Genomic DNA, 21,577 nt, shown 5'->3' with positions numbered 1-21,577 from the left:
AAAACATAGAAACAAATAGAGACATCATTAGCATAGCTGCTGATCCAACAAAGTAAAATTAGTTTAACCCAAGCTAAAGAATAAAAATGCGCATTTGATCAGATGCAACTACACTCACAATTTAAGATACATTATTCGAATGCTTGGCGAAAGAGATGCGTTTTTAATCTAGATTTAAACAGAGAGAGTGTGTCTGAACCCTGAACATTATCAGGAAGGCTATTCCAGAGTTTGGGAGCCAAATGTAAAAAAGCTCTACCTCCTTTAGTAGACTTTTGCTAATTGAACATATACAAGAATATAATAATTGTATAAGAGAATTATATGCACAATCTACACGTGTCTGCAGTGCACACCTTCTATTACATCTACCTGGATAATTTAATGTGCCTTACAGACAGAGAGATTATTTAGATAAAACAATTGTAGCCTAGCAAAGAATAATAAAAGGGCAATTCAAAGCTGAATGCTTTTGAGCAACACTGGAAGAAAACAGTCACTTAGAGAGCCCTCAACGTGAACAGTAGACATTTATTTTCTTCTCTGGGAGTTCAGAGTCTATTTGGCAGTGCCACGGGGCTTGTTGCAGACATTCAGAGAGGTGTGAGGTCCATTAGAAACACTTGCTCTCTTCTTGGTGGCAGAAAACCTCCTCATCCTCACAGGCAATGTTGTGAATTACTCTCTGCTCAGGGACACAGAATACAATGTGCACTTGCACTTAACGCTCTCGGCGGGACAGTTAAAAATCTAGGTTGAACTTAACTGTAAAATCCTTCCTTTTAATTTTTGCTTGCCGCACTCGGGATGAAGGTGGGAAGTTGAAGTAATGCAGTGAACACTTTTTTTAAGAGCATATATTACTTTGATCTGTTGATAAAATCACACAGACATGATTTTTCTTTTCACCTACAGTTGGATTTTCTAATTCATTGAAAGGACCTACATGGCTCCAGATAATAAAGGGGCAACTTAATAGTTTACAACAGAAAACAGCAGAAATACAACAGAACAATTTCTGCTATCTGTACCTATAGGGGCAGTCATATGAGTTGACATTCCTGGATGAATTAGACCAGTGGTTCTCAAACCTGTCCTGGAGTACCCCCAGCCCTGCACATTTTGTACGTCTCCCTCATCCATCACACCTAATTCATCTTATCAGCTCATTAGCGGAGACTGCAAGACCTGAAGTGGGTGTGTCAGATATAGGGAGACATACAAAATGGGAAGTGATGGAGGTACTTCATGGAGAGGTTTGAGAACTACTGAATTAGACTATTCATCTCATTATATTAAACTTTTCTTGCTTTTTTCTTCCATCCTCCAAATTTAATAAAGTACTGAGTCAATAATAATGGATTTTGTATGGGAACACAGAAATACATTTTTGGAAAGAGGTGATCATGTAAATATATGCCACACCCTTATTTTTACACAATTACTGGATGACATTTATTAATGCTAATGATTTAAGTGTATATCTTTAATTAATATGCTGTATATAATTTGTTTAAAATAAATATATTACATGTGTGGACTTGCATATAACTTTAGAATTACGACAGATGACAACCATATCAGATGCATTTCTCCACCCTGCGATCATTATTAGGTAACCCTTTAGGCTGAGGAGAGTCCAGATTTCAGAGCATAGCCACCACCACAGTGACTGCAGTTAACCAAGAGACACTGATAGATTTCCATCGGCCATCTGGCTGCTGGAGATACTGACAGGGACCCACTATTGCTCTATGTCATGTCTGTTGACTTGGACTTTTAGAGCTGGGAGGTGGTCTGCTTGTTGACAGTCTGATAATGTCTTGTAGTAGTGCTCAAAATGCTGTCTGCCATCAAACATAATGTAGACAATGAGTATCAGTTAAAGCTACTTAATTACAATAAATCAGTAAATATCATTGAAGAACAAGAAACTGAAGACTTTCATTGAGCTTTGCCAATAGCCTATAAAACATTATGAAAAAAAAGAGTAAAATAAATATCTACTTTAAATAAATATCTCCAGGGTGGTGTGCAATTTAGAATTGAATAGAAAATGTATTGTATATTCTCATATAACTCCTGAAAGAAAGAAAGAAAGAAAGAAAGAAAGAAAGAAAGAAAAAATTATATAACATAAACAGGACAATGTTTAATTGTTCCAACCATCCAAGTAATAACTATAAAAAGAAGGGGGGAAAAAAGCTCTCTGATTTTGGCTGGGGATCCAGAGTGATTTTCTGAGCCCTTTCCTTACTTTGGATGTATACAGTTCTTGAAGGGTGGGCAGGTTAGCACCAATAATCCTTTCAGCAGTCCAAACCATTCTCTGTAGTCTTCTGATGTCTGATTTTGTAGCTGAATCAAACCAGACAGTTATTGAAGTGCACACGAAAGACTCAATGACGGCTGAGTAGAACTGTTTCAGCAGCTCCTGTGGCAGGTTAAACTTCCTCAGCTGGTGAAAGAAGTACAACCTTTGTCAAGCCTTTTTAACAGTGGAGTCAGTGATTGTCCCACTTCAGATCCTTAGATATGGTGTTTCCCAGGAATCTGAATGACTCCACTGCAGCCACAGTGCTATCTATAATGGTGAGTGGGGGGAGTGCAGGGGTTTTCTATCATCTCCACTGTTTTGAGCTTGTTCAGCTCCAGGTTGTTAACACTGCACCAGACAGCCAGCTGCTCAATTTCTTGTCTGTAAGCAGACTTGTCCTCGTCCTGGATGAGACCGATGACGGTAGTGTCATCCGCAAACTTCAGGAGCTTGACAGATGGGTCTTTAGAGGTACAGTCATAGTTGTACAGGGAGAAGAACAGTGGGGAGAGAACACATCCCTGAGGGTCACCAGTGTTGGTGGAGCGGCTGTTTGACATGAATTCCCCCAGCCTCACTAGCTATTGCCTATCTGTCAAAGAGCTGGTGATCCACTGACAGATAGAGCTAGGAACAGAGAGCTGGGACAGTTTGGTCTGGAGGACGGTTGGGATGATAGTGTTGAAAGCCAAACAAAAGTCCACAAACAGGATCTTCACATAAGTCCCTGTTTTGTCCAGATATTGCAGGATGAAGTGCAGTCCCATGTTTACTGCATCATCCACGGACCTGTTTGCACGGTAAGCAAACTGCAGGGGGTCCAGTAAAGGTCCAGTGATGTCCTTCAGATAAGCCAGAACCATTTTTTTTTTCAAACAACTTCATGACGACAGACCTTAGAGCCATAGGTCTGTAGTTGTTGTATCTTGGGTTTCTAGCCACTCTAATCTCTTTATTCAATGTTTTCCTGGCCTAATTGTACAAGACTCTGTCCCCATTTCTGTAAGCATCCTCTTTGGCCTGATGAAGATGTCTATGTTTTGCTGTAAACCATGGCTTATCATTGTGGAATGTTAAATAAGTCCTGGTAGGAATGCATATATCCTTACATAAACTAATATAGGATGTCACAGTCTAGGTGAGTTCGTCCAGATCAGTGGTAGCAGCATTAAAAACACTCCAATCATTGAGTTTGAAACTGGGTTTTTAAGCCCACTCGGTTTCATTGATCTCTATACAGTCTTTACCAGAGGTTTAGCAGTTAAGCTTTTGCCTGTAGGTCGGTATAAGATGAACCAGGCAGTGATCAGAGAGCCCCAAAGCTGCTTATGGGACAGAGTGATATGCATCTTTTATTGCTGTGTGTAAGTGATCTAGTATATTACTGTCTCTGGTGGGACATGATTATGCTGTCTGTATTTTGGCAGTTCACAGGAGATATTGGCTTTATTAAAGTCTTCAAGAATGATTAAAACAGAGTCTGGGTGTTATTGTTCTGTCTCTGTGATATGATCAGCGAGTTTCTGTAAAGCTGAGCTCATGTGAGCTTGTGAAGGAATGTAAACACACAAGAATGAACGAGTGAAACTCCCGCGGTGAATAGAACGTCTTGCAGTTAATGAAAAATACTTCTAGATTAGGACAGCACATTTTCTTTAACACAGTTACATCTGTACACCACCTTTCATTGATGTAAAAGCATGTCCTGCCGCCATGCGATTTCCCCATTGATTCTGCATCGCGATCTGCTCCAAACAGCTGAAAGCCGGGCAGATGGAATGTGCTGTCCAGAATGGCATCATTCAGACAGGTTTCAGTGAAACACTGAGCAGTAGAGTGTGAGAAATCTTTATTTGTCCGGGAGAGCAGAAGACGTTTGTCTGTTTTGTTGGGTAGAGATCTGAGATTTGCAAAATCCATGCATCCTGAGCCAGCTCGCTTCCCCTGTCCTGAAATGTTTTATTAGCACCGCTGCTCCGCTGACTACAACATTCAGCAAAACATCCAAATAATCTAAAACCGGTAGGATACTTTATGGTGTGTTCTACTGAATGTTCAGTAGTTCATCCCTGATGAAACAGATAGAGTATGAAAACAAAAAAAGCAAAAAAAGAAAAACATAAAAAAAAAACACTAAAACAACTGGAGAGCGAAGCACCTTGGCTGCCATGTGCGGCACCATCAGGAGTATTGTGGCGAGGGGGGCAGGCAGAGAGATGTGGGAATGGAGCGAGTCCCACAGAGGAGATGGAAGGATATAAAACAGGAACAACGACAATGAAGGATGAGAGAGGACCAGGCCTAGATTTTAGTTGGGTTTTGATTTTGTTTGTGCGCGGCAGTCATCCGTGAGGGGCTGCCACGCTGTTTTGTGTTTATTTTGTAATTAAAGTTTCTATTTGATTGTCCCACCTCCTTCTTCCCGTAATTAAGAAGTTTTAATGCGTTACATTGGTGTCGAAGCCCGGGAAAAGGAGCGATGCCCTGTGGAAGATCTCTCGCCGCTGTGGTGAATCCGCGGTGCCATCGAGCAGGCGAGGAAGTGTGCCGCCATGGACTCTCAAGGCGGTGGGCTGGAGTGAGTTGCCGGGGACAGGCAAGCAGTCTCGGGAGTACTCCCTGGCCTATATATGTGGCGAGTGGGGCGGGGCCGAGAGCCGTGGGAAAGGAGCGAGGCCGGTGGAGTGATTGGAAATGAGCGACACCTCCTCGACCCACCGGTCTCGAGTCCCACGGAGGAGATGGAAGTATATAAAACAGGAGCGAGGACAGTGAAGGATGAGAGAGGACCAGGCCTGGGATTTATTTTGTGTTTGCTTTTTATTTGAGCACGACAGTCATTTGCGAGGGGCTGTCGCGCTGTTTTGTTATTAAAGTTGTGATTTTGATTCTCCGCCGGTTCCTGCCTCCTTCTTCCCGATGATTGTGAAGCTTGTAGTGTTACAAGTATATTTAGAGAATAATCTAGAGAATTATTTAATTTATCTTGTAATTACTGAAAATTACTGAGAATTAATTAATTTTTTTAAACAAAGGGGATTTACTATTAAAATGTAAACATGGAAGAAATTGTGTGATTATTCCATAAATAGTGTTTATTTCATTTTAGTAGAAGTAGTAGTAGTAGGCTATGTACATTCTACTGAAAAATAGACTTCAAATCAAACCAGACTTTTATTTTGCAGTTCTTTGTATGTGATATGACACTAATTTCACTCAAATCAAACGGTCAGATGCTCATGAAGGCTCTCTCAGAGCAGTTCTGGAGACGTTGTTCATGTGTCTCATTTAGTGAGACGGTAGACGCTGAAACCACTGCGAGCGTCACGTGTTCTTCAGTATGTGTGTAATAAATAAAACCTTGCATCTGCACAATTCATTAACAGATTAACGCAGAACATTCAGCGGCTTTTGCGGCTTAATAGATGTAAGAGTAGCTGCAGAGATAGGATAACAGCAGCAAAAATTAACAGTGGCGATGTCAGCCACAACTCCGCCTCTCTCCAGAGGCAGGAGCATGAACGTATTAAATAGCCATCATTCATTATTGGCTGTCACTGATTGGCAGATCCTGACAGTCCAGCCAGCCAAGTGCAAAGCCTAAAGAAGACAGCAATGAGTAGAGAGACAAAGAAGAAAAACATTAGTAAAACTACCAATAACAAAAAGGGGGGTTATGCTGTCACATAACATATATCAAATCAGATTTGGAGAAATTTTGCATTACATCACTTGCTTGCCAATGGAGTGTTCTTATTCATTTACATTGTGTTCTCTATCTTAAAATGTAAAGTAGTATAACTGTTAACATCATCATATATGGTGCTACAAAACAAAGCAAAATTTCCTAAGCATTCAACCCCAATCCCAAGGAAGACAAAAACTTTCATGTTTTTCATACTCAATCAGTATGGTTGTCATAATCTCAATAAGTTACAATTTTCATCTGCTCAAGCAGAACATCAATATCATTTTGCATTTCAGCAAGGTATCTCTGGCTAAAACTAGCTAACATTAAAGTTAGTGAATCAATTAGAAACCTAAATAGCGAACTGTTCTCACATAAAATGTAGTGTAGTGTAGTGTATTTTTTAACAATATATTTATGGTCTCTGAACGCAGACATCATATAACACTGTTGATGAGGGTTCAGAGTGAAACCCTGGATTGCTGTGGTTTCTCAAATGAATATTGTGGATAAATGACATAGGGAGCATTATAATAAATAACATGGGATATTATTTCCTGTGAGAATCACACAGAGCGCTCAAAACATTCTGGGGAGCTTCATTTGGCATCAGAAACAGACAGTTACCCTCGCAGTAGGCTGCAGCAAAGCCCTCATAATGTTGCTGCTTCCCACCGCTTTTATAAAGTGGCAATTTGGCAAATGGTGCAGATGTTTCACTTTTATTGTTATCACCATCATTATTCTGTTTATTTTCCTGACTATCTATCTAAGCAACCATGACATTTGAAAAAAAAACTAAACAAAAAAAAGAAAGTATTTGAATGCCCAGATCAAAGCAGCAGCTAAAACTAGAAACTCTTTCATTCAAAATTAAGTTTGGCTATTTCAGACTTGCCTTGGAGTGTTGGTTTCGGTCACATTCACGTAAAGCTCCAAAAGCTACTTTGGATTGCATTTAAGTGAGTGTTGCTAAATGGTATAAAACTGATGTGAAATAATTATGATTAACAAAAGCAGTAGAAAAAACAAGAGCCTGTTAATGAGGTTTATAATACCTGGAGAGTGTCAATTGCAATTCCATTCAACTCAATAGTCGTTGCTTTGCTGGCACATGCTTTTTATGCAAAAACCAAGGTCTATATACTATACACACATTTTGAACTGTCATTCACATTTAAAATGAAGTAACAAACTATAATAAAAATTTTAGGAAGCTTATTTTAAAGAAATACAAAACAATGCATATTCGTAGATATTTAAAGACGGGGTGTATGGTAAAGCCAGTTTTGATTATTTATTCATTTAATGAATGAATGATCTAATCAGAAACTATTCTCTCATATAATAAAAAGGCTTTTTTGGTGTTGGGCAAATGTAATATATTTAGGAATGTGTTGAATTTATTTGAGTTGCAATTGATTCAATCCAGCATCTTATATTATCAAAGTACATAATATATTAGATTCAAATAAAATATATAAATCAAAAATAAATCAGTAGCATGTTTCAGTAAGTTCTGTGAATAAATAATAGAGAGCAAAAAAAGAAAGAAAATATCACTAGACTACTGCAGTGTAATCAAATGTGCCATGTTCTTCTACCCAGAAATGAATCGCACTGATTACTGTTGATGAGGAAATTAATTCTAGGTGAGTTAAGAGTCAATGGTTTAAAAACCTTATCTTTTTTTTTTTCCTCATTTGTTTACATGTGTTTAAAAAGCCTTTACCTACAGCCTGACCTCATTTAAAGCTAGCTGATTATTCTAAGTGAAGAATGAAATTAAAGTAGATTTAAACTATCACAGTATATTGGCTTTTAATATGCTAGTGCATATTAAAGTGTAAGCATGTCTGTTTTCATGCAGGCAAATATGTATGGGGAAAACATGAACAAGGGGATATGCTAAAGTTTTAACTTCCTTAGCTCAATCTGAAATAAATCTATAAAGCATTTTTTCTTTCTTTTTCGGTTTAATTACACACGAGGATTAGAGGACAAATTCCAGGAAAGGCATTAGCAATTAGAATTCTGGAGGCCGACAAGGTATATAATTATAGGCAATGTGTGTGATTAAGGAAAGAGGTTCGATAAATTGCATTAACATACTTTAAAAGTCAGAGAGGAGATCCCACTAGGAGGCCCAAAGAGGCTAAAGACAAATGCAAGTATTGATTTCACATTACTGATGGAAATTTATTTGGTGACTACAGAGGAATGAGGGCCGTTTCACGCAAACGCAGTCAGAGACTCTGAGAGGAGAAAGACAGAAGCCAACTTTGAATATGAATCATGTTTAAAAAGCGCAATCACATATGAAAAGATAAAAAGCGTTAACAGTGTTGGCTTTGTTTCATGTGCAACATTAATGATCCAAAGAGAACCGCAATATAGAAAGAAGTCCTGAAACTACAAACCACATCCAATTAAGCACACATTAATTCCATTTCTTGCATACTCAGACGTGCCTCTTCTTTGTCTATACTTTCCTTTGAACTCCTTGAGAGTAATTTTCTCAGGCAAACCAGGTGTGCTCTTTAATGAGCCATTAAGTTCCCAAATGCAGTCAATGCCAGGAAACCTCTGAGAAGTTGGATGTAATTGATGGGACAGGCCATAGGAGCATAGCAAGGCTCATTTCTGAAAGGTGATTAAGGGAAGTTGCCTCAGTCTGAAGGCACTGCTCGCTTTGGCTCTCTTTGAATCTCTTTGACTCTCTGGACAATTGCCCCAGCTTCTTGAAGTCAAAAAGGAGAGATATGGATGGAAGTTGGAGTATAGAATGGTGGGGGTGGGGGGGGGGGGGTCTGAGTCAGATGCCTGGCACAGCCTGAAACACAGCTGCCGGCTTTAATCGACTTTTTGGTTGGGAAGGATTTACTCATCCAAGGACCCACACCCTCAAATCTGCTTCGAGGCCTATACTGGCAGAGGCCTCCAATCCCACAGTCCAATACCACATTGTAACCTGCATTCTGATGGATTGGCAGACACATGAGATGTCTGTAGTAAAGCACTGGAAGTACTGCACTCTTTTTTGGGGTGGAGAAACGTAATTGCATGTTGCACCTCAATTAAGATGGCTTATGAAAGTCTTATTCAGATAAATAGTGGCAGATGAAAATTAGTTTCTTCTTTATTTGGAACAATACTTTCAAGTGGGACACAATATTTATATATATATTTTCCTTAAAAAACAAATCAGTGTTACTGGCAATATGTCACATTATGTTAATGATGATTACAATTGTTATAACTTTTAACATTTTTGAGAGCACAAATTCAGCATCTTCTCTTTCTCGTCTTAATGTTTAGCTGCAAGTACAGTAATTTAACCCAGGCCTGTCTGAGTAAGAAATGGTGGCATTAACAAATTTTCACCTTTGCTGTAAAATCTTTGCTCATATATATCTTAACACATCAATTGCAGCTTAGGGTTATTTGATTATCTATACATCATTACAAACAACAACAACAACAACAACATTGTGGAAATCAAATATGATTTTTTTCATAGATGCTCAATAAGATTAAGATCTGGGGAATTTGGATGCCAAGGCAATACCTTACGCTTTTTCATGTTCTTCAGAAAAGTCCTGAACACTTCATGTAGTGTGGCAGGGTACAGTATCCTGCTGAAAGAGGTCACTGCCATCAGGGAACACCATTGCTATGATGGGGTGTACACGGTCTGCAACAATCTTTAGGTAGGTGGTACATGTCAAAGCAACATCCACATGAATACCAGAACCCAAGGTTTCCCAGGTGAACATTGCCTAGAGCTTCACTGCTCCCACCAACCTGCTTTCTTCCCTGATGCCATCTCTTCTGCTGGTAAATGATGCATTCACCTGATCTAAAACAAAATGTGATTCACCAGATCAGACATCTTAAATTGCTCAATGACCCAGTTCTAACAGGCACATGCACATTGTAAGTGCTTTTGCCAATGGATAGGTGTCATTATATGCACTCTGACTGGTCTGCGCTACACAGCCTCATAGACAGCAAACTATGGTAAACTTTGTATTCTGACACCTTTCTATAATGGACAACATTAAGTTATTCAGCAATTTAAGCGACAGCAGGTCTGCTGTGTGATCTGACCAGATGGGCTAGTCATTTATGTCATATGTCAGGCTTTCCAGGGATAAAGTGTAACCCTCTGAGACATGCAAGTTGAAGAGTTGATCACATCTATTGGACCTAATAGACCAACTGTATTTTGTACAGATCTATAACCAGAGACTGTGACTAAATTGCAAACTGTATGCAAACTGCCAGTTTGCTGAGATATTAAACAATCCCAGTAAATATTAATAAAATTAATGCATATTATTGATTTCCTTGATAGATTCATCCATGCTTATTTTTTTTTCTTAAATGGTACATATATTATTATAACACAATAGTGTGTGAAATGTTAAATTTAGTAATTAATCTCATTTAGCAATTTGAATTATTAAATATACATTTTTACCAATTTATTATTATTATTATTAATTATTTTATCCATGTTCCTTTTTTAATTTGTATTAATAATATATAGTAAAAAAAAATCATATTTTTCATTTTTCAGTATTTAACAATTTTTTAAATAGTGCTGTCAATCCTTTTTTTTAAATGAACTAATCGAACATTTTCAGAAATAATCTCATTTTTAAGTTTTATATATACTTTTACACTTTGAAATTTATGGAAAATGTAAGAGGTTGATGCTACAGTGATATTATATTATGAAATTATGGCATGCAAGTAGAAGCATGCAATTGTATTTTCTTCATCTCAAACTATTTATTGAAACAAAATCTATCAGCAGTGGTGGGCATACCACAAAAATAAATAAAAAGTCTATGTCTCAATAACATGTCACGTGTCCCTGAGCATCAATTACAGCTTGACAATGACGTCTCCTGCTGCACGGTCTACTTGTTGTCTGCGGAGGCATGGCATTCCACTCTTCTTGAAGTGCTGCCCTTAGGTTATTAAGGTTCTGGGGTCCAGGGTTATGACCCTCTACACAACCACTCAGCTGATCCCATAGGTTTTCTATGGGATTCAGGTCTGGAGAAAATAAAGGCTACTCAATTTGACATACCCCAGCCTACAGCAGCTGTTTCCTGATGATGCGACCTCGGGAAGTTGCGGCATTGTCATCCATGAAGATGAAATCAGGCCTGTGTTGCTCATGCGGAGGCACAATGACTCGATTAATGGTGTTATTTAGGAATTATTGGCTTGTCACAGTACTATTCTTAAGGTGTAGAGCAGCTCTGTATTGACTAGACACATCTGTCCAGACTGTAACACCAGACAGCAGTGGCTGGTGCATATAATTCTCCTTGACATCTCCAGCGGTGAAGGCTGCCCTCATTTTTGCCCAATGTGAATCGACTTTCATCAGAGAACAGCACTGAGACCCACTGGTTCCTCATCCAGCACAAATGCTCACTGACGATGGCGCCTTTGCCTGGTGGTGTGGTAAAGTACCCTTGCAGGTCATCTAGCACACAGACCATGCAGATGTAAGCAGTTTCGAATGGTCCGACATGACACTTGGGTGCCTCTTACTTCCCTTAAATTTGCCTGGAATTGAGTAGCATTCATAATCCAGTTCCAAAGGGTACTGTGTGGTCATCAGCATGGGATGTGGCCAAAGGACATCCACTTCTATGCCTTTCTGTGACTCTTCCAGTTTCTCAGTGTCTCCGTTGAATCAATACTGGATGCAATCTGCCCAGTGTATTTCATCTGGGCACAATTAGTGTGATGCACTAAATGTAATTTCATACAGTATCCAGGATGGATATTATGCAAATTGGCATGCATATTTGTAAGCCTTCTGGAGTACAAACAACCTAATGTTTCTACTCTCTACTTCTCTTCATTCTCTCTTTATTCTCTCTTGGCACTTATAGGCTACGTATTGTTTTAAACTGACTTAACCAGCCAATTGGAATCCATCTGCAATTTTTAATCAATTATGCACAAACAAGCAATCAGTATTTAAGCCAATTAGTCACACCTGTTACACATAACACATCTGCGTCCTGTGGTGTTAAATGCATGAGCATGCATGAAGCATATCCAGTGAATAACTGCTTAGTCAGCAATGTTAAGATAAATACTGGCTTTAATAAGTAATCTAACACAGCCCTGCCTCCTTTTTCCAAACCACTGCACACTTGTGATATTAACTAGGTCAGTAAGATAAATGTTAGCTTTAGCAGAGAATGCATACACATCTTGGTAGCAAATAAGCAGTCCCTGTGCAGAGCACTGTAATGAAAGAGGAGTCTATAAATAATGTGTCTTTATTTCATGCATTCTGTGGATTCACATATCAAAATCTGAAACTGATTAGAGTCGTTAGTGCAGTAAGTGTTGCTAGAAAAGGTTCATAAACTGCTAGCTTCACCTTGAAAGTCCCATTCCCTTAATGATGTCAAGTAACTTGTATTTTTCTCTGAGACTTTTGTATGTACTCTGTCACACTACTTAAAAAGTAATTACTAACAGTTATGCCATTCTAAAACTTAATACCTCTGGACAGCAAGATGATGGATCATAAGGTTCAGAAAAATAACTAACTCTTGAAAACAAATGACATTTCAAAATGACAAGGCTCATTCTTCATCAGTTTCCCACACAGATGCTGTGTTTGAAATGCCTCTATAGAATATGACTCTTTCTATTTTGCAGTATCCCGTATGTAGGCTGTGCATAGTGTGCAAATTATCTGTATTCATCAAATACCCGGATGAATTACTATATTTACCAGAATCTGCTAAATATAACTCAAGTACACTGAAATCAGTGCAGAAGCTGTGTTCGGAATGGCATGCTACCATACAACTCCTAATATATTGCAGTATGCTGCGTGTATACTTTGAATATTAAGTGAATGTTCTTTATGCATGGAATGCCCAGATTACCTGCTACATTTGCTGAAATTTGATGAATGCATCGGAAGACACTGCTTGAGATACTGTTTCCCAGAACACACCGTGCTCTATGTAATGTTTCATCTTCAAACATATGAGTGAACTGGAAGTGGGGAATAGTAATTATAAAACACTTTTATACAAACACTCACCTAAAGAATTATTAGGAACACCTGTTCAATTTCTCATTAATGCAATTATCTAATCAACCAATCACATGGCAGTTGCTTCAATGCATTTAGGGGTGTGGTCCTGGTCAAAACAATCTCCTGAACTCCAAACTGAATGTCATAATGTGAAAGAAAGGTTATTTAAGCAATTTTGAGCGTGGCATGGTTGTTGATGCCTGACGTGCCGGTCTGAGTATTTCCCAATCTGCTCAGTTACTGGGATTTTCAAACACAACCATTTCTAGGGTTTACAAAGAATGGTGTGAAAAGGGAAAAACATCCAGTATGTGGCAGTCCTATGGGCGAAAATGCCTTGTTGATGCTAGAGGTCAGAGGAGAATGGGCCGAATGATTCAAGCTGATAGAAGAGCAACTTTGACTGAAATAACCACTCGTTACAACCGAGGTATGCAGCAAAGCATTTGTGAAGCCACAACACGCACAACTTGAGGCGGATGGGCTACAACAGCAGAAGACCCCACCGGGTACCACTCATCTCCACTACAAATAGGAAAAAGAGGCTACAATTTGCACAGGTTTACCAAAATTGGACAGTTGAAGACTGGAAAAATGTTGCCTGGTCTGAGTCTCGATTTCTGTTGAGACATTCAGATGGTAAAGTCAGAATTTGGCGTAAACAGAATGAGAACATGGATCCATCATGCCTTGTTACCACTGTGCAGGCTGGTGGTGGTGGTGTAATGGTGTGGGGGATGTTTTCTTGGCACACTGTAGGCAACTTAGTGCCAATTGGGTATCGTTTAAATTCCACGGCCTACCTGAGCATTGTTTCTGACCGTGTCCATTGTAGCAGAAATGACTCGAACCAGACAAATTAAAGAGTCAATCAGGGCTGTGGCTGAAACATGAGCCAAATTCCTCAGTAAGGCAACAGGAAGTCATAAAACATTCTGTGCCCCAAGTCCCAAGCAAGATGACCAACAAACCCTTTCACTGAACAACCTTTTCAGAGAAGAGATTGTCAAATTTGTTGTTGGTATTTGATAGGCAACGGCGGACATCACGTGTAAACCCATGAGAGTACTACACAAGTTCCATTGACTTCCCCCAGCAGAACCAGACTGAAATTCCTAGGGGGGGGGGGGGGCATTTGAACCTCTGGTCTCCACAGAAATCTTTGTCAAGAGAATGGCAAAGAAACTGTCTTTTCTACATATATATGGACCAAAATGAACTCAAAAGGACTTATAAATGAATATCAGTCCATCGCTTCACTCCATATTCATTTATGTGTAACCCACACATTTGACTATCATGTAATAATCACTTATTGTGTATGTCTTTTAATAACTATGGGATAGCTTAAAGATACATATTCATGTCTAGTATCTATGTAATCGAATCTGCTTGCTTGAAATAGTCCTGACAATCAGTTATTTGCAAAATGTATCATATTCTTGTTATAGGAATCATGTCCAAAATTAGACCCTGCAAGAGTGGGAAAATTCGGACCACTTGCTTGGTAAGATAACATGATTTATGATACCCCCGAGCCAAGACAATATCTAATTGGCCAAGACAACATTTGAGGTGTGGCCAACAGGCCAGTTTAAATACTCAGGACACCATAAAATCTTGCTTTTTAGTTGTTAGCTTTGCTTCTGTTACTAGTCATGCCTGCTTTTAGTTTTAGCTCTGCTTTTGCTATCAGTCATGTCTGCTTTTAGCTTTGCTTCTTAGCTTTAGCTTTTAGCCATGCTGTTTGTCATCACTGTTCTTTGAGCGAGGTTCCAGCGTGCTTCAGCCTGCACGCCTGCTGCTACTTAGCCACGATGAGAAGAAACACCACCTAGTCTCGTCAAACTTTATTTCTTTTCTTTTCCGTTTGAGAGTTTCGTGTTCTGAGTTAAGTTTTGTAAAGCCGTCTGACCTCGACTGCCAGTTCAACTTCAACCAGCCACACAACTCTGCATCTTCAGCCAGCGCCCAAACAGGGGCTTCCCAAGTCGTCACTTCAACAACTACTGAACTTCCAGCCAATCAGCGACATCGAGGGAACCCCATTTCAACGACAACTTTACACAGGCAATGTACCTTCAGACATTTGTACTGGTGTATCTAATATAATTGTAACCTCATTGAGGAACTCAATGCGATGGTTAATTAAGTGATTGATGGTTATTCATGTCTATGCAATTTTACATATTGCTGTGAACTTGGGATTCCACATTTCCATTCTCTTAAACTCATCTTTCCCTAACTTTCGATCTTCCTGCAACTTGTGTGAATGTGTGCGTGCGTTTATGTGTTAGATTAGTTTATATGTCTTAGATTTATCTAATAAAGTCTTATTCATATTGAAAAGAGAATTATCTTGTGTTTTGTGCTTACCTATCCTCTGATGACTACTTCCAGCAGGATAATGTCACAAAGCTCAAATCACTTCAAATTGGTTTCTTGAACATGACAATGAGTTCACTGTACTAAAATGGCCCCCACAGTCACCAGATCTCAACCCAATAGAGCATCTTTGGGGTGTGGTGGAATGGGAGCTTCGTGCCCTGGTTGTGCATCCCACAAATCTACATCAACTGCAAGATGCTGTCCTATCAATATGGGCCAACATTTCTAAAGAATGCTTTCAGCACCTTGTTGAATCAATGCCAAGTAGAATTAAGGCATTTCTGAAGGTGAAAGGGGGTCAAACACAGTATTAGTGTGGTGTTCCTAATAATCGTTTAGGTGATTGTACATGTTACTGTAAACTACACAACTATCGCTTTGTATCTAGAAACAATATCGTAAATAGGACATACATTGTAATTTAATCTCTACAGCACATTTTCGTGCTTTAGACAGTAGAGATTATTTCAAAGATATTGAATAATAATAATATTTAAGTAATATAATATATAAATAACATTATAATCTGTCGGCAGAGAATATTTACATTAACTCCACCAACCAATGCCTGGCTGCGATTAACAGCACTGCAAAAGATGCCCATTTATCTCTAATGGCAGTACTGTAGCAGGTAAAAGATGTGTGATGAATGATTTTGACACGAACGACCCAAGTTTGAAGCTGCCCTTTACCAAACTTGTTCTAGGCTACTTCTTTTCCAATCACATATCCGATCAGAAAGGCATTTCCTTTCAATAAAAATAAAGGAAATATTTGAAAATTGGAAATAATATGTCTCATTAATAATACAGTGCATTAATTTAATAATATTTTTAAGTATGATAAATTAAACACACTTATTTCATACTGTATTATAATGTAATACAGTACTGAAATAAAAGTATCTACCACCTAACTACTATTTACAAAATTATTATTAGTTCTGTTATTCCATTAATTATGAAATGAGTTCAATTGGGCAATATAGCATTGTTTACTACAGGGTTACTCAAATCTTGCCCTGGGGCCCGTTCTTCGTATGTCACTTATTACATCCGTGATCAAATGACACATCCAAGATGATATCATAGTGCTAATCATGATCCGGCTAATTGGGTTCTTCGAACACACCTGTTGTGTATGATTAATATCGCTGGATTGAGTTATCTGAGATAATTGCGCATTCATGTGTTGGCTTAAAAGGGGATATGTATCGATTCTCGAAACCATGATCAGCAGTGCAGCGATTGGCTGGTGGCAAGACGGCAATTTAATGACGTCATATAATTTAAAATGACACCCGACGAAAAACTTGACAAATTTCTGGACTTTTATAAGGAAACAGCCAAGCAAACAAAACTACATAAATGTTATAATAGATACATGAAACAGATAATAGATGCATACTCTGAAACATTTGTTACTTATTGTATACTGTTTCACTACGGAGCGCCACACATGAAATGCAAGAAAAAATAAATTAATTGTGCGCATGATTTACTAATTCGTTCCCTCAATTTACTAAAATGTGCACACGATTACTATTACGTTCCCTCAATTTACTATTGCGTTCGCTCGATTTGCTAAATCATGCGCACAATTTAGCAAATCGAGGGAACGAATTAGTAAATCGTTTGCACAATTTATAAATCGAGTGAACACAATAGTAAATCGAGGGAATGCTATAGTAATCGTTTGCACGTTTTAGTACATTGAGGGAACGAATTAGTAAATCGTGCACACAATTTAGCCTTATTTTTTCCCGTGTGTCATGTGCGGGGCTCCGTAGTTTCACACACTATTCTTTAAAAAATAGTAGGCAGTAAACACTGAGTACTGGGCATTAAGCAGTATGCAGTAAGCAAGTATGCTATTTCAAACACTGCCAAAGACATTTACTCTGGCTAGCAACAATCAAACGAGCTTTAGGCTACGTTTACATGTGGGCGGCTATTTTCATAAAGGGACATTTCAGCCTCTCCGGTTTCAAAAATAACATCGTGCACACATGTCAGTTTTCAGAAAAGTCTTCATTTACACATACCCATGTATATATGCCGTCAAAAGCATGCCAAACCTGTAGGTCAAAAACACTTGCCAAACCTGTAAGCCAATCAGAATGCCAAAATTCACATGTAAACATTGGTCACACTTTTGACGTAGGTGGAAGCTCTGGCGCATACTGTGATGTTGGCTGCCTAAACTCCCGTTTGTCTCAGTTTACATACAAACGTGCAACGTCCCTGGCCGAAGTTTTTAAAAAGAATCGGTTTCAGAGGCGAATTCTCCATTTGTGTGAAAACGAAGGGTGCAAACGAAGGGAAATGTCTCTGTTCAAAATACAATGTATGGTGAAGGATTTTGCAATATTGATTTTTGGGTTATAATATGGATGGTTATTATTTTGTTTACGTTTAATTTCTTCAGGGAACTTGCGCTCAAAAACTGCGTCTTTGTATTAAAAAACAAAATGATTTTGTAGCATACAGTGTCACAAATAGAATGAGACCATCTACTGAAAAATAAATAAATAAATTCAAATTTATGCAAATTGTTGTTTATTTGAATTCTGACACTCTCTTGTTATGGCCCATGATGCACGCTGTGATGCACCTGTCATTAGTGATAGCCACTTTTTTTAAAAATCTGTTTCATGAAGCTTCGAAACTTTGTGAATAAGTTGTTTCGAGCATGTATCAACATGCCAGAGTCATGTGATTTTAGAAAACTGATCTCGGATCAGTTTGATCAATTTGTAATTAAAAGGATAAGCAATATTTAACAGTCTCTTACTGGCCTGTTTAGATCTCTCCATAAAAAATGTTTTGGTCTGAGAGTTTATTGCATTTACACAGTTTTGACCAGTAGGCGTCACCAGCGTGTGGTTTCAAGCTATTCGAAACAGTGAATCTGTCACGCCCCTGGACTCATTATATTGTGTTTTCCCTCCATGTGTTCCGTGTCCCATGTTTAGTGTGTCATTATGTTCAGGTGTGTCTTGTCATTAACGTTCACCTTATAAGTTGCATTCACTTCAGTGTTTGGTTCTCTGGTCTCATCAATGTGTACGTGTGTTTCTGCCGTCTCCCTTTGGATTACGCCTATGTGGATTATTAAAGACTTTGTATCATCATTTTCCTCATTATGTGTTTCTCTCCCGTACCACACCGTGACAGAATCATTTTGCAAAGCAATTGGTTAAACTGATTCAAAGCTTCAAAATAGTTTGTTTCTCCCATCACTACCTGTAGGCTCTGATGGGGGTGTAACTTAGCAATCAGCTTTTTGCAAAAAATTTTTTTTTCTCTAATCGACATTTTTCATGTCGTGGCCTGATGGTTAGAGAGTCCGACTCCTAACCCTAAGGTTGTGGGTTTGAGTCTCGGGCCGGCAATACCAAGACTGAGGTGCCCTTGAGCAAGGCACCAAACCCCTAACTGCTCCCCGAGCTCTGCAGCATAAACGGTGTGTGTTCACTGCTCCGTGTGTGCCCTTTGGATGGGTTAAATGCAGAGCACAAATTCTGAGTATGGGTCACCATACTTGGCTGTATGTCACTTCACTTCACATATGGGTGTGTGTGTTTTGTGACGAATGTGGCTGGATCTGCATGATTACCATCTGTATGACCACATGTTGTATGTATGTATGACAATGTTTATGAGACTTTGATATTTAGGCCCAATCCCAATTTTATTTGATACCCCTTCCACTTGTCTCTTGAAACAGAGGCCCAGTTCCAGTTCTACCCCTTAGCCCGTCCCCTTAGCCCTTCCCCTTTACCCTACCCCTCCGTTTTGAGCGTTCTCGTGAAGGGGTAGGGGTGTCTCGATTCTCTTTTGGTTTGAGGGGTAGGGGTAAGGGGAAGGGCCAGATAACCCTTCAAACGAAGATTTTCCGGGACCACACTTCAAACGAAGGTGTATGAATTATCTAGGCAACATGGCTGCTACAGCGAACAAAAATACACATAAATGTAAGCCTTTTTTGGCATAAATAATTGTTATAATATATATAAATAACTGATTGTTTTAAATTCATTTTAAATAAGTACATTTTTTTTATAATTTTAAAAGTTTTAAAATTGCTTGTTTTATTCTTGTTATTATTTTTCTTCATTATTATTTTACTTTCTTTTATGTAAAGCACTTTGAATTACCATTGAGTACGAAATGTGCTATATAAATAAACTTGCCTTGCCTCGATCAGGGCGATAACTGCCGTAGACATTGATGGCATTCCGCCTGAGTGTCAAGGGGTAGGGGAGAAAATATTCCCCTAAGGTTTGGGACACCACTACTATGCCGTCAGACGTCATCTTTCATCGTCTAGCTCTTACAATACACACATTTACTGGTGTGCTGGTGTGCATTAGAGCCTTTAATTATTGTTCTGTATTAATGAGCTGCTTACTGATACATACACACATCGGAAATCGCGCAACTCACACTTCCAGGAGAAAATAAACTTGCCAACGCTGCCCCACGACTTTTATTAAATACAGTTTAAATACTGAATCGCTATATTATATTTTCCAGCGACATGTGAATAAAATCACTGTTTTTAATTAAACTCACTCTAAAAAAAAACCCGCACTGACGCAAATACTCGCAACTTCCATTTCTCTCTCTCTCTCTAGAATAGGCAATATTTGAGAAAATGGTTTAGCGATTTCTAATTATTGGGGGGGGATTAGCTCCCATCAATGTCTACGGCAGTTATCGCCCGGATCAGACATATGCTGTGGCACTATCATTGTAACAAGGAGTCGGAGGATTTCGGATCCATATGCAGCATTTATTCAACAGAATGGTAAGACAGGCAGAGATCAGGAATGGCGTCAGGTGTGTCAGGGATAACCAGAATCGTAACCAGAAACAAGCAGAGATCGGGACAGGCAGCGGAAAATCAGAGTCCGAATAAACAGTCCAAAGGTCAAAAAACAGGAATAACAAACACTGGGAAAACGCTCGGAAAATGTCAGACTGGCTAAACAAGACTTCGCCGTGAGTGAGAGTGAGTGTGCTGCTTTTATGTGTGTGTGTGTAAATGAGGTGCAGGTGTGGCAAGGAAATTGGCTGATGAATGAGGTGCAGGTGTGGCAGGGTGATTGTGATGCAGTGACTCATGGGAAATGTAGTTCGGGTGTGGTGCAACAGTTTGAGAGGTGCTAGTGTCCAAGTGACAACTGGTGGTGAATGGGTGGAATGGTCCTGACTGGAGTGCCCTCTACTGAAGCTCATGGGCACTCCATCTAATGATCGTGACATAGCCCCCCCCCCCCCCCAAAGGAGCGGCTTCCAGACGCTCAAAACAATCTAGGAGGGCGGTGGAGCGGAGGCGGAACAGGGGGAGGGATGGAGGGCCAGGTCCATGAAGAAGTGCCATGGTCGGGGACCGGGGCAGAGCAGGCAGAACTGGAGCCCTTCCTGGGCCTAACTCAGGAAAACAGGAGCCCCTCCTGGGCCTGACATAGGAGACAGGGGCCCGCCATGGGCTTAACTCGGGAACAGGAGCCCGCCATGGCCCTAACTCGGGATCAAGGGTCCACCAAGGCAGAGCAGGTGGCGTGGGAGCCCACCAGAGAGGAGCAGGTGGAGCTGGAGCCCACCAGGGAGGAGTAGAGGACCACCACAGCTGAGAAGATGGGACAGAAGCCCACCAGGGCGGTGCAGAGGACCACCACAGCCGAGCAGACGGAACAGAAGCCCACCAGGGCGGAGCAGAGGACCACCACAGCCAAGCAGACGGGACAGAAGCCCACCAGGGCGGAGCAGAGGACCACCACAGCCGAGCAGACGGGACAGAAGCCAACCAGGGCGGAGCAGAGGACCACCACAGTGGAGTCGATGGCACCGGACAGCAAGTCTGCTCAGGTGGGACTGAAACAGAGAACATTAACAGGTTAATAGCGGCCTCCGTGGCCGTGATGAGATGGTAGCTGGCCTCCGTGGCAGGCGGTTAGTTCATGGAGGACCTCCCTGGCCATGACAGGACAGACAGAGAGTTGGTGGATGGTCTCCGTAGCCCAGACCGGAATGAATGAGAGCTCATTGACGGCCTCCCTGGCCGTGACAGGATAGGCCGAGAG

At 39.9% G+C, this 21,577-nt stretch overlaps 1 protein-coding gene across 1 annotated transcript in view; it reads right to left on the bottom strand.

Moving 5' to 3' along the window:
- Window positions 1-21,577, bottom strand: part of LOC132157649 (uncharacterized) — a 491,841-nt gene that overhangs the window by 138 nt on the left and 470,126 nt on the right. The window lies entirely within an intron of this gene.

This window comes from Carassius carassius, chromosome 15, assembly GCF_963082965.1.
Source record: "Carassius carassius chromosome 15, fCarCar2.1, whole genome shotgun sequence".
In the NCBI taxonomy this organism is placed as follows: Eukaryota; Metazoa; Chordata; class Actinopteri; order Cypriniformes; family Cyprinidae; genus Carassius; species Carassius carassius.
The sequence above is the reverse complement of the archived record's forward strand: the minus strand, read 5'-3'. Positions and strand labels throughout refer to the sequence as shown.